General features: G+C 42.8%; 1 protein-coding gene and 1 pseudogene across 1 annotated transcript in view; one reads left to right on the forward strand and one right to left on the reverse strand.

Moving 5' to 3' along the window:
• CPPED1 (calcineurin like phosphoesterase domain containing 1) overlaps positions 1-13,788 on the forward strand; it is a 119,979-nt gene that overhangs the window by 39,783 nt on the left and 66,408 nt on the right. The gene's annotated exons all lie outside the window — the stretch shown is intronic.
• On the reverse strand, positions 4,250-4,936 carry LOC150009250 (GTPase ERas-like; annotated as a pseudogene).

Raw genomic sequence — 13,788 nt, forward strand, 5'->3', positions numbered from 1 at the left:
GACAAACATTTTTCAGGGCATTGTAATTAAAAATTGTAGAAGTGAGACATGGAAAGTGCTTGATACATACATTTAACATAAATGTTCACCACTTGAGGAAATAATCCATTGAAGATATATTTGGGGAGCATCATAGTTGAGATATATAATTTTGATCTCAGGGGTTAAAGATGTACCTTAAACTTCCCTAAATACCCTTCAGTTGCTTATTTTTTGTCTGATTTATTATGTTGCCAGTTGGCTTTCCTGGCATTTCTCAAGAGAATCACTAACTATTGTTAAATAAATACATCTCTGCTGCTGCTTCCCCTGGAGCTGTTTGCACAGAACAGTGCATGTGAGAGGCAGCTCCCTCGCAGACCACCTGTCATTCACAGCATTTGCCCTGTGACTTTCTGAGTGGGGCTCTTATGTAAAACACAGCTGTGTTCACAGCCTCAGGTACTATGGACGGTGTGCTTTCCCAGTCCCCCACCCCGTGGACATCCCAAAATGGACATTCCACTCTGTAGCTGAACCAACTTCCACTTCTTTGAGGCGCCTCATAGAGCTTCCCAGGGCAAATTTCAAATGTACCACTTAACCTGATTTCACATCATACTGTCCCAAGCATACCTTCCAAATTAGATGTGTCTAGCTGTTTTCGTATGATGAAGCAATAGAGTGAATTAACTTTTTAAGTATATTTTATCGGTTATGCTGTTACAGTTGTCCCAATTTTTTTCTCTTTGCCCCCTTTCACTCAGTACCCTCTTCCCTTCAGCAGCCGCCACCCCATTAGTTCATGTTCATGGGTCATGCGTGTAAGTTCTTTGGGTTCACCCTTTCGTATATTATTCTTAACATCCCCCTATTTTGTCCCTACCAATTATGCTTCTTGGTCCCTGCACCACTTCCCCATTTCTCCCCCCTTCTCCCTCCCAGTTGATAACCCTCCAAATTATATCCATTCCTATTATTCTGTTCCCATTCTGGTGGTTTGCTTAGTTTGTTTTTGTTTTTTAGATTCAGTTGTTGATAGTTGTGAGTTTGTTGTCATTTTAATGTTCATAGTTTTGATCTTCTTTTCTTAGATAAGTCCCTTTAACATTTCATAGGGTAATGGCTTGGTGATGATGAACTTCTTTAGCTTTACCTTGTCTGGGAAGCTTTTTATCTGCCCTTCCATTCTAAATGATAGCTTTGCTGGATAGAGTAATCTTGGTTGTACGTCCTTGCTTTTCATCACTTTGAATATTTCTTGCCAGTTTCTTCTTCCCTGCAAAGTATCTTTTGAGAAATCAGCTGATAGTCTCATAGGCACCCCTTTGTAAGTAACTCTCTGCTTTTCTCTTGCTGCTTTTAAGATTCTCTGTTTTTGACCTTTAGCATTTTAATTATGATGTACATTGGTGTGATCCTTTTTGGGTCAAACTTGTTTGGGACTCTCTGTGCTTCCTGGACTTGTATGTCTACTTCCTTTGCCAAATTAGGGAAATTTTCTTTCATTGTTTTTTCAAATAAATTTTCAATTTCTTGCTCTTTTTCTTCTCATTCTGGCACCCCTGTGATTCGGATATTTGTATGTTTATAGTTGTCCCAGAGGTTTGTAATCTTCTTTTTGTTTTTTCCTTTTCTTATTTATTTATTTATTGTTTTTCTATTACAGTGGTTGTTTTTCTCAATTCTTGTTTCTTCTTTCTGTTCTGGGTAAATGTTTATGTCTTCCTTTTGTTCCCAATCATTGATTTGAATACCTCTTCCTTCCCATCACTGTTGGTTCTCTGTATATTTTTCTATAATTCACTTTAGTATAACCTTCACTTCTTCCTTTATTTCGTGCCTGTACTTAATCAATTCTCTGAGTATCTTTATCACCAGTGTTTTGAACTCTCTGCATCTGACAGGTTGGCTAGATCCTTTTCACTCAGTCTTTTTCTGGAGTTTTGATCTGCTTTTCCATTTGGGCTGTACTTCATTGTCTCCTCAATTTGACAGCTTCCCTGTATTTGCTTCTGTGTCTTAGTAGAACTACCACACCTGTTACATTGTATGGGATGGAGCATTAGGTATTCGTCAGTGTGGGGCGACCCATTTCACCACCTTGTGGTGCTGTATGTGGGGGAGGGGTCTGAGAGGGAACAATGCCCCTTGCCCAGCACTTGTCCCTTTTCCCGTCACTTCACCTACTTCCCATACGTGACTGGCACCCCTCTAACTGTTGCCCTGGCCATTGTTCCTAGAGTGGGTGGGTTTGCGTATGGTCTAAGACTGTGGGGGCCCTCTAAACGGACTCTCCTGAGAAACCAGCAGTTTCTTTTACTGCCCCAACCCCCACTAGTTTTCACAAATAGACTCTGTGAGGCTTTATTTTCCTGGTGCTAGAACCGTGAGCTGCGTGATCTAGCCTGGGGCTGGGATCGCTCCCTAGGTGTCCCTTCTGGTTTTTATCTGCTACACGTGAGTTGGGGACCACTGGTTCCACTGTCTTCTGCCTTGCCACTGCTGCCTAGTGTCTGCCACACCACATCCTCTCCACCCCAGCTCCCCATCTCCGCCCCTCCTACCTGCCTGGATTAGTATTTCTCCTTTAAATCTTCAGTTGTCAGACTTCTGTACAATTTGATTTTCTGGTAGTTCTGGTTGTTCTTTTGTTTTGAAGTAGATGTAATCCTTCTTATGGTTGTGTAAGGAGGAGAAGCATGTCTACCTACGTCTCCATCTTGGCTGGAAGCCCCACAGAGAATTCTTTACTATCAAACTAGTCATTAGCTACTTTGACAGAAGGTAGGTCATCAAATGATACTATGGACAGCAGTAGCACCCCCACCACTCCCTCCTTTATCTCTACTACTACTGCTGTCCATGGTCCTGAGGAGGGTTACAGGAGCTTTGCTGCTGGCCATAGTTAGGCTGCTGTCCACGCAGCCCCCACTCTGGGGCTGCCCATAGTTGGCTCTGAGAACTTTACCGTAACTTCCTGAGGTGCTGCTAGGAGCTGGTTGCTGGCCATAGCCAGGGTAGGATGACTGAGAACTGTGGCCACCACCACAGCCACTAGTTGAGCCATATCCCTGGGGAGCTGAATGCCATAGTCTGTCTTTTGGTTCTGTCCATAAGAACCACAGGTGCTCTGGCCATAGCCTGAAGTGTCCGCTCACTGACTGTAGCCACATAATTCTGTTGTCCATAGGGCTGATTGCTCTGCTGGGAATAATCCTGCCCAGGCTGTGTGGGGTAGGCCCCATAGCTTTGAGTTGCTTGTTGGGTATAGTCAGTTGAGGCCATGTTGGTGCATGCGCACACAGGCCAACATGCAACAAGATTCCAACAGCACAGAGCACTCACACCTGGAGGACTGAGACCTGTACCTCCTAATACCACCGGATTGGGGGTTGGGATTTCAACATAGGAATTGGGGGTAGGGGCATAAACATTCAGTCCATAACGTGTTAAAAATTTAGTAATTTATTTTAAAGAAATATTTTTAGTGGTTGATAGGATAATAAGAAACAATGTTAACATGAACTCACACTACTGAATTTATGATGGTGCATACTAGTTGAATTTGCTTTAACTTCATTTTGCTATTTATTTTTAGCTTGTAAATCTGAAAGGCAAGAGAGTTTGTAGCTGGTATTGACACACATTACATATAGTCTCTTTCTTTATTCATTTTTTTCTACCTGCCAGAATAGCCTTCAATTAACTGATTTTTCAGAGTTTAATAAATCTGATCTACTTAAAACTGACACAGATGGATTTATTCCCACCAATCGAAAGACAACCATGGTTGAACAGAAGGCAGTTAGGGAGAATTAAGTGGGAGCTGTCAAGATTAAACAAAGCTCCCCTATTTGTGTGGTAGAATTAGATAACATGAGCATTTCTTATCCAACATGGCAACTCATTAAATCTCGAACAGTGATTCAGGCACACGTTGATGTTATAAACTAACATCAAGTAGGATTTTTAGGATCCGAAAGATGTTTCTCATCAAACTTCATTTATACTCTGTATTCTTTTTTTTTTTTTTGAAACCTGAGAACATTTATTTTGTTTTGCACAAAACTCTTAACCTGACAGAACATAATCAACAGTATGTTCCACATTAAGAAAAAGTCCATCACCAAACAAAAACCTCCTCAGGAGAGGGGTCCATCTATTCTAAATACACCCAGTGTCTCATACAGGTAGTTACTCAGGGTTCTCATATGAAGGAAGCATCACTGTGGCCTGGGGGATGGTCCACTTTTCTTGACCAAGATCTTCAGGCCACAGAGCAGCCACAATGGTACGTGGGCTTCTGGTGCCAGGACTTAGCCCCACCTGATGCTGCCTCAGCCTTCTTGACCCTTTGGATCTCCTGGATGAGCAGGGAAAAGGCCTCCTCTACACCTTGCCGTGTTTTAGCTGAGGTCTACACAAAAGGGGGCCCCCAGCTCTTTGCAAGGGCTATAGCAGCAGCATAAGCATCTCCCTTGGTGGTCACAAGGTCGCACTTGTTGCCCACAAGGACAAGGGGCCGGGTATAGTGAGGGCCCCAGTTAGCCTGCATCTACTGCAGCTGGGTTAGAGATGAGGGGTCATCGAGGGCAAAGATACCCAACACACCATCCCCAGCAGCCAAGCACTGGTCACGCAGGGCCTTATGAGCAGCCTGCCCAGCTGTATCCAGCACATTTAGAACACAGCTCCCTTGGTCCAGGGTCACCTCCTTCCAGTAGGAATCCTGGATCGTGGGGTCATGATCTTCCACAAAGCACTCATGGTTCAGCTGGATGGTCAGTGCGCTCTTGCCCACACCACTTGCACCCACCACCACTGCCTTGTACTCTGGCAGCTTCTTGCTAACACCACTGGAAGGTGCCTGAGCACCATGGCTCTCCTCTTGGGCACCAGCATTCAACGTACCCAGGCCCAGATCGAACACATTAGGCTTTTTTGGTGGTGCCATGCTCAGGCAAGAGATGTGGATAGCAGACCATGCAACTCGGTCATGGGAGAGGAGGTTGCGCTGAGACCCGAACTCACTGGAGCTCTATATACTCTGTATTCTTAATAGATTCTTTTAAAGAAAAAGTGAGCCCTTTTATTTTAAAATAGTACTTTAACCTTTGTCGTATTTGTGTTCTGTTTGATTTTATAAACTAGAACTAGTTTATTATGAGAAACCTTTATCTTTAAGGCAAACTGTGTTTACTTGTTAATTTAGGCTGTACTGGGAAACACGTGAGTCTGAGGTCAGATATAGCTGGGTTTTCTATGAGCTAGGTGACTCTAGAAAGTTTTCTTATTATTTCCAATTTAGTTTATTTATTGAGTTGCCTACCACAGGCATTTCTCATATATTTTATCATTGAGTCTTCAAAATCTTACTGAGGATTAGGTATTAAGCTACATATTTTTAAAGTTATAAATGTTTCAGCATTTTAAAAAACTGAAAAGCATAAATAACACCCAAAATAGTCTAAAGATTAATAAAATGAGTACACAGCCAGCTTGTGAAATATAACATTAACAATACTATTGAAGTATCTAGTGTGCCAGTTTCAGTTAGGCATTAAGGGCATGTGACAGAAAATCCAAATAACAGTGGCATATATGTTTTATTCCTCTCAGGCAGTAAGAAGTTTGGAGATAGGTGTTCCTGGGACCCACGCTTTTCTAGTTTTGTGCTGCTTCATCTTTAGGGGGTGGCCCTTGTTTCCATGCTGACAGAGTGGCTGCCAGGGCTGCAGCCATAATGTTTGAGTTCCATGAAAGAGGAAAGGCCCGTGACAAAGGGGCTTTTCTGAAAGGCCCATCCTGTGGCTTTTCCATTTTAGAGATCAGAATTGTACTGGACAATGTAGTTATTAGCAGAGACCATTTTTGCTGCCATCAAAATGTAGGTTCTTGAGACGACCGGTCAAGATGGAGACGTAGGCAAGGCAGCTCGCCTCCTTGTACAACCACAGAAAAGTTACAGGTAAACTACAGAACAAATATCACTCAGAACTGTCAGAAAATCAAGCTGTGTGGAAATTCTGACAACTAAGGAATTAAAGAAGCCGAGTTCATCCAGATGGGTAGGAGGGGTGGAGGGGTGGAGACATGGAGATGCAGAGCTGGCTGCTCCCAAACTCCCGTGTGGTGGATGTAAAGCAGGAGGATATCTTGGGAGTGAGGGATCCCAGGCCCTCACCAGACCACCCAGCCTGGCGTTCCAGTGCCAAGAAGATAAGTTCCCATTATTTCTGGCTGTGAAAACCAATAGGGGTTTGGGTCAGCAAAAGGAACTGCGGGATTCTCAGGCCCCTCCTCTTAAAGGTCTTCTCACTGCACACCGACTTGCTCAGACTCACTCCGTCTGGGCTTCAGCACTGGGGCAGTGCCTTGAAGGGCACCAGTGGCATACGAGGAGGAACTAAAGTGTCTGGCGTCAGGGCGAGAGCTGGGGACAGTTTCTTCCCAGACAGAACTGTAGACAGGGCCCATTGTACCTTTTCTGAGCCCTCTCCACACAGAGCCACAGTGTGGTGGCACCATATCTGACTCTCCATCTGCTTGGCTCACATAGTAAGTCCCACCCTGACAATTACCTAAGGGCCCACCCCATCCAACTTACAGGCCCACCTAAGCTGGTAACAGTGGCTTTTTTATATGAAGGGCTGACCTAGGCTCAGCCTTCAGACCTTCCTAAATCTCTTCAAACAAGCAATAGCTGAACCCAGCCGCTGTATCTCTCACTGAATGGCTCCAGGACCAGCACTAGCAGCAGCCATCTGCAGATTGCTTTGTAGCTTATACCAAGAGGCCCCAGACAGAACACAGGTGGAAGCTGACCTTGTCCTACACCACCTGGGAAACCCCAGAGCCTGCACACCCCAGCAGACAGTTACCACATCAGAGTGCCACCCAACCACCTCCACAAGCCAGGGAGGGAGGTGGTTGCTGGCTATGGGTCACAGCCAGTTCCACCAGCTGTCTGGACTGGCCTACAGACAGCAATCAAGACTTATCAATGAGAGGAAGGAGTATTCAGCCCACACAGAGGGCACATCTCGAGTTCATAGCTTGAGAGATCGGGGAGGCTGTGCTACTGGACTCTATAGGACACCTACTACATTAGGCCATGCCACCAAGACACGAAGACAAAGCAGCTCTACCTAATACATAGAAACAAACACAGGGAGGCTGCCAAAATGAGAAGACAAAGAAATAATGGTCCAAATGAAAGAACACAACAAAACTCTAGACAAAAAGCTAAATGAAGTGGAGATAAGCAATCTCTCAGATGCAGAGTTCAAAACACTGATTATAAAAGACCCAGGCAGAAGTGAAGGATATACTAATTGAAATAAAAAACAGTTGACAGGGAAAAAACAGTAGAGTGGATGAAGCTGAAAATCAAGTCAATGATTTGGAATGAAAGGAAGAAAAAGACATCCAGTCAATACAGCAAGAAGAAAAAGAATCCAAAAAATCGAGGATATTGTAAGGAGCTTCTGGAACAACTTTAAATGTTTCAACATTTGTATCATAGGGGTGCCAGAAGGAGAAGAGAAAGAGCAAGAAACTGGAAACCTATTTGAAAAAATAATAAAAGGAAACTTTCCTAATTAGGTGAAGGAAATAGACATACAAGTGCAGGACCTACAGAGAGTCCCAGAGAAGGTGAAGTAAAGAGCACCACACCAATGCACATCGTAATTAAAATGCTAAAGTTTAAAAGTAAAGAGAGAATCTTAAAAGAATCAAGACAAAAGCAGATAGTTACCCACAAAGGAGTTCCCATAAGATTGTCAGCTGATTTCTCAAAAGAAGCTTGCAGGCAAGAAGGGGCTGGCAAGAAGTATTCAATGTGATGAATAGCAAGGACCTACAACCAAGATTACTCTATCCAGCAAAGCTATCGTTTAGAATGGAAGGGCAGATAAAGTGCTTCCCAGATGAAAGGTAAAAGCTAAAGGAATTCATCATCACCTAACCATTATTTTATGAATTGTTGAAGGAACTTATTTAAGATAAAGATCAGAAATATGAGGATTAAAATGGCAATAAATACATAACTATCAACAACTGAATCTTTAAAAAGTAAGCAAACAAGCAGAACAGAAACAGAATCATAGATATGGAAAACATTGGGATGGTGGCCAGTGGGGATGGTTGGTCTGGGTGAATGGGGGAAAGGTGAACGGATTAAGAAGTACAGTTCGGTAGGTATAGAATAGACGGGGGGGTGTTATAGGAAGTGGGGTTGCCAAAGAACTTATATGCATGGACATGAACAAAGGAGCAGGGATGGCTGGAGGGAGTGGTGGGTGCTGGGTGGAGGGGGGCAAAGGGGGAAAAGTTAGGACAACTGTAATAGCATAATCAATAAAGAAAATGTAGATTCTGTTAGTAAGGCAGAAAGTAAGGGTTATTACGTAGTCAGCTAGCAGCTTCTCCCTGACAACTAAACACTATCCTAAATTAAGATTTTTTAAATCGCATCTCTCTATTTTTCCTAAATATGTATGTATTCCTTAGAAATATATAAGCATATTTCACATGTTTTTAAACTTCACATAAAGGGTATCATGTCCTTTATATGTTTTACCACAACTTGCTTTTTTTCTTTCACCCAGCTGTATGTTAGGGTCATCTACATTCATACATAGCATTCTAGTTAATTTCTTTTCACTGTTGGAAAGTATACTAGTATATGACAGTATTATAATTTACTTATCCATCATGTTGTTGTTAGACATACAGGACGTTTTCAGTTTTTTGCTACTATGTCTACCCTCTTTCATGTCATTGATCAATTGATTTCTCCTTGTTGTGGGTGTTACTTTCCCGCATCTTTGCATTTCTGGTAATTTTTTACTGGATTTCAGACATAGTGAGTTTTACCTGGTTGGATGCTAGATTTTTTCCCCCTCTGTATCTAAATATTTTTGAACCATTCTAGGATACAATTATTTGGAAACAGTTAATCCTTTCAGTCTTACTATTGCGTTTGTCAGGCAGGACCAGAGCAGTTTGGTTCGGGGCTCGTTTTGCCCCATTACTCAGTGGTATTCCTCTCTTGGTAGGTGTGCATAGGAATTTCCCTGGCCCTGTGTGAATACTGCGACTGTTCCTCCTAGTTTTTTCATGTGTTTCCTTCCTTGGCCTGGTATAGTTTCCTCGCATGTGGTGGTCAGTTCTTAGCACAGTCTGAAGCAGGGACCCTCAGCAGGTATCTGGAGTTCTCTGTCAATGCAGCTCTCTCCTCTCTTGCTCTCTGTCCTCAAACTCTTGATGCCTTGATATCTGGACTCCCAGCTCTGTGTTCTTAACTCAGGAAGACCTTTAGGCTCTGCCTGAGTCTCCCCTCCCTGCAGCATGACCTGGAAACTCCACACAGGATTTGGGCAGTGTAGGGCTCTCCTCACGTGTTTCCTGTCTCTTACAGTTACTGACTGCACTGGCCTCCGGTTCAGGGTCTTGAGTGCCATTGGTTTATATAGTTTGTTCAGTTTTTCAGTTGTTCTAGGTAGAAGAGTAAATGCAGTGTGCATTCCTCCTCAGTTGGAAGCAGAAGTTAGTTCTCATTGTGGTTTTGATTTCCCTTTTTGTAATTACCAGAGGTTTAGCATCTTTTTACGTGCGATGACCACGTGGATGACATCCTTTTTGAATTGTCTGTTCATCTCAGCCTGTTTTTTCCATTGAGATATAGATGCCTTTTTCTAGTAACTTGCAATACTTCTTTATGTATTATACAGATCATTCTTTTGTCAGCTTATATTGGTTATAGCTAACTTTGTTGATTTAACTACCCTTTCATTTTAAAATATTTTGTTTTTGATGAGCAGAAGTTTTTAAGTTAAATGTAGTCGAATTTCCTTCATGCTCAGTGCATTTTTTTTGTTTTGTTCTGTTTAAGATATCATTCTTTACCCTGAGGTCATTAAAATGCTCTGTTTTCTTCTAAAAGCTTAAAAGATCTTTTATACTTAGGTCTTTAATTTGTTTGGAACTGACTTTTGGATGTGGTAGTGATAAGTGCCAGTTACCTAGCACCATTTAATGAATAGTCTGTGCAGAAGAGAGGCAGCATGGTGGCCCTGAGACTCCCCTCCGAGAGGCCCCTAGCTGACTTGGGGATCCTGGATTTCGGGAGGGTTCCTACCATTTCCTGGGCTGGTGAGAAGGGCTCACTGTGCCCCCACTGTACAGACAAGTGGTCCATGCTGACACCCCCTTTCCTTCTGTGAGCCTCGAATGGTGGGATGTGCCAGGCAGAGGCTGCCTTCATGACCAGCCCCCAGTAAAAAGCCTGAGAATGGGGGTCTCTGATGAGCTTCTCTGGTAGACATGTCACACGTGTTGTCACAGCTCCTTGCTGGAGGAGTTAAGCACATCCTGTGTGAGTCCACTCAGAGAGGAAGCTGGCACCTGATTTGCTGCATACTTTGCCCTGTGCACCCGATCCCTTTGCTGATATTGGTCTGTGTCCTGTGCTGGGATAAATTACACCAGGAGTAATATGTGCTGAGTCCCATGAGTCTTCCCAGTGAGTCATGAAACCTGAAATGTAGATATTGGGCAATGTTCCTACCACTCTTAAACATTAGGTTCATCATCTGAACATCTGAGCCCCCTTCCCTTTCAGCTCTTTTTTATAATGCCTGGCAGATATTCTTTATCACTCAATGAATGATTATAAATAACCCTAAGAAAGGAATAGGTAAAGTACTATGGTAGTTTGGAGGAAGGTTAAATATTCAGCAGTAAATCTTTCAGGCAGGTATATTTTATGTTTTTGCAAATAGTGAAATAAATTTACCTATATTTAATGTTGATAGTCATGATTTTTTTTTATCATCTTGGAATACTTATCGTTCCTTTAATATTCTTATGAATTTTCAGTTTTCTCAATTTTGTCTGAGATTTTAAAAGTCCAAGGTTATTTAACATGCTTCATACTCATGCCCTTGTGTCATGCTATGGACTGAATATTCCCCCCAAATTCCTGTGTTGAAATCGTAACCCCCATGTGATGGTATCAGGAGGTGAAGTCTTTGGGAGGTGATAGAACATGGGGGTAGAGCCCTCATGATTGAGATTAGTGCCCTTAGGAAAGAGACCCTAGGGAGCTCTCTCGCCGCTCTTTCCATCATGTGAGGACACAGTGAGAAGTCAACCCGCTGCACTTGAAAGAGATCCTCACCAGAACCCCACCATGCTGGCACCCTGGTCTCAGGCTTCCAGGACTGTGAGACAAAAAGTTCTGTTGTGTGTAGGCCACCCAGTTTATGGCACTTTGTTATAGCAGCTCAGATTGACTAAAACATGTCCCTATATGATTTTTAATGTAGCAGGCCTGCTCTTCAGCCAGTTGCTTTTGTCATATAATGTTTCTTCAAGCAGTAGTTCATTATTAGTTAAATTATTTTATTAAAATATGTTGAAAGGCATGTCCACAGTTGTTTAAAATATTTTTCCTGAAGTATTATAGCTATTTTTACATATTTCTCTATTTGTGTGTTTTTTAGAATGTCTCCATTTTGTCATGTTTTAAGTACTATTGACTTTGCCATTAGATAGGAAGTAAGCAAGCATATAGTGACTGGCATTTTAAGTCATAGCACAGTTAACTGTGAACCCGCTCACAAAATTCCAACAGGTGTCTTATTTGACCATTTAGTGTCTCTTGTTCCTCAGAAATTCACATGCCTGACTTGATTTTCGGTAGTGATTTTTTTCCGGTGGCTTGTGTGAACAGATCAATAGTGTCCCACTAATTTCTTCCCCCAATGAATGGAAGCAACTAATCATGCCCATTTCAAAAACTGTGAATTGAGCTTAAAATACCTTAAATCATACCCACAGTGAATGGAGTCCCTTTATCACTCAAAATGACGGCCATCACTCCCCACTCACATGTAATTCTCCACAGCTCTCCATAAACAAGTTCATCTCAATTTACTTATTCTACAGAAAAGCATTTGAAGGAGGATTTTTCTGCCCCTTTTAAAAAATATGAAACCATTCTGAGTGTCTGGTGCTATTTATGAGGCAGAACAGCTCTTTCTGGTGATTTACCTCATCTGTTGTCTTGCCCACTCCATGATAAGTACCATCCAGCTAGTTGGCCTGAAGTTATAGTCGTATTTTTTCATAATTGGTTCCCATTATATTGCTGTTTCAAGCAATTCTGGTTTTGAAATGGGAATGTTACCTAGTGCAGTGCATGCTCCTTAGAGCTGTTAAGCAAGTTCCTTACCAAGCATATTGAATAGTTGTGGGCCCTTAGCCTTTTCTCCTTTGATCAAGTGAGAAAAGACAGTACATGACTTAGGAAAGTGTTTGGCTGCAATTAACAGGCCACCCAAGTGTTGGCAGCTTAAACAAATAGGGGTCTTCAGTTCACCAGCCCGGCAGTGCCCTCGCTGACCCAGGGTCTTCCTGACCTTAAACACATTCGCTCTTAGCATGCTGGCTTTCATCTTCCTGTTTGTTGTCTTGTGGTCTCAGGATGGCTGTGCTGACCACACACAGTACCCTTTTAACAGGATTGTGCCCTCTGAACACACCTTCACCCCCAGCCCACCCCCACCACCAGCTGGACTTCTTCTGAGCTCCCATCAGTCAGATCCAGGTCACATGACCATTCCTGGACTTGAAGGAGTCTTGGACAAAAGGGAAGAGGGAAGAGGGATTGGCTTGGACCAATCATAGTCCTTTAGTTGAGCATGGCACATTTGCTGCCCCGAACAAAATTTGCTTTCTGGTGGCAAGGAAGAAGGGAGAACAGATATTGGGTATGTGGTTGTCAGTGTTGGCCACAGATATGTATCCTCAATCTCTGTCTCGTATGCCACAGCACACTCACAAAGATGCACGACCACCAGAATCCAAAATGAAAATGTCCCCTCTTTGCCAAGCTCACTTATGTTGCTTCCCCTTGCTCTTGGGGGGGAGGGGGGAGTGGACAACTGAATACTTTAAAGAAATACAAGGTCGAAAGAGGTCTGACCCTGCCCACCTCCCGTAGTCTGATCCTGTATTATACTTCTTCAGGCAGCCCACTGTCATATCTAAGATCTCACACTTATACTCTTCTATTCTGCCACAGGGCCTCATACCTGCTGTTCACTCTGCCGAGAATTGTCTCCTTCACCCCCCACTTTTTCCGCTATCATCATGACCTCTCGGGAAGCTTTACCTAACCACTTCAGCTGGCTCCAAACCCCTGATATATGAAGGAGAAGATTTCAAGTAGCCCCATTTTCATAACACTAATAGTACATTATAATTTTACTTTTATTTGTGAACCCTTTTTATTGTCCTTATCCTCAGCAGGCAATAAACTCCGTGAGAGCAAGGACCAGATGTAATTGTATTGATGATCTGTATTCTTTCAGAATGTTTTTGGCTGCAGGTTTAAACAAAAAGTAGCCTAAATAAATTGGAGCTTATTTTTCTTTCATAGTAACAAGTCTAAATGTAGGCAGCTCCTAGTATTGATTAAATTGCTTAACACTGCCATAATCAGTGTTTCTGCCACTTTTTTTTTTTAACTTAACTCCTGGTTGCCTGACAGGTGCTATAGCTGAGACATGGCCCCCATCTTAAAGAGGAGAGGAAGGAAGGTTGGGAGGCAATACCAGGGACATCCGATCCCTTTTTCAAAGTAACAGAGGTTTCCCTGGAATTCCCCCAGCCAATTTCTGCTTGTGTCACCTTTAACTAGAGAGGAGTCTGGAAACCATGTGGGTAGCTTTTCCAGCTTGTACACTGGAGGTGAACAAGGGAGAAAAGGCAAGGAAGTGGGAGCTGGGAGTGGTC

The sequence above is a fragment of the Furipterus horrens genome, unplaced genomic scaffold, assembly GCF_987537825.1.
Source record: "Furipterus horrens unplaced genomic scaffold, mFurHor1.1.pri manual_scaffold_5, whole genome shotgun sequence".
NCBI classification, from domain to species: domain Eukaryota; kingdom Metazoa; phylum Chordata; class Mammalia; order Chiroptera; family Furipteridae; genus Furipterus; species Furipterus horrens.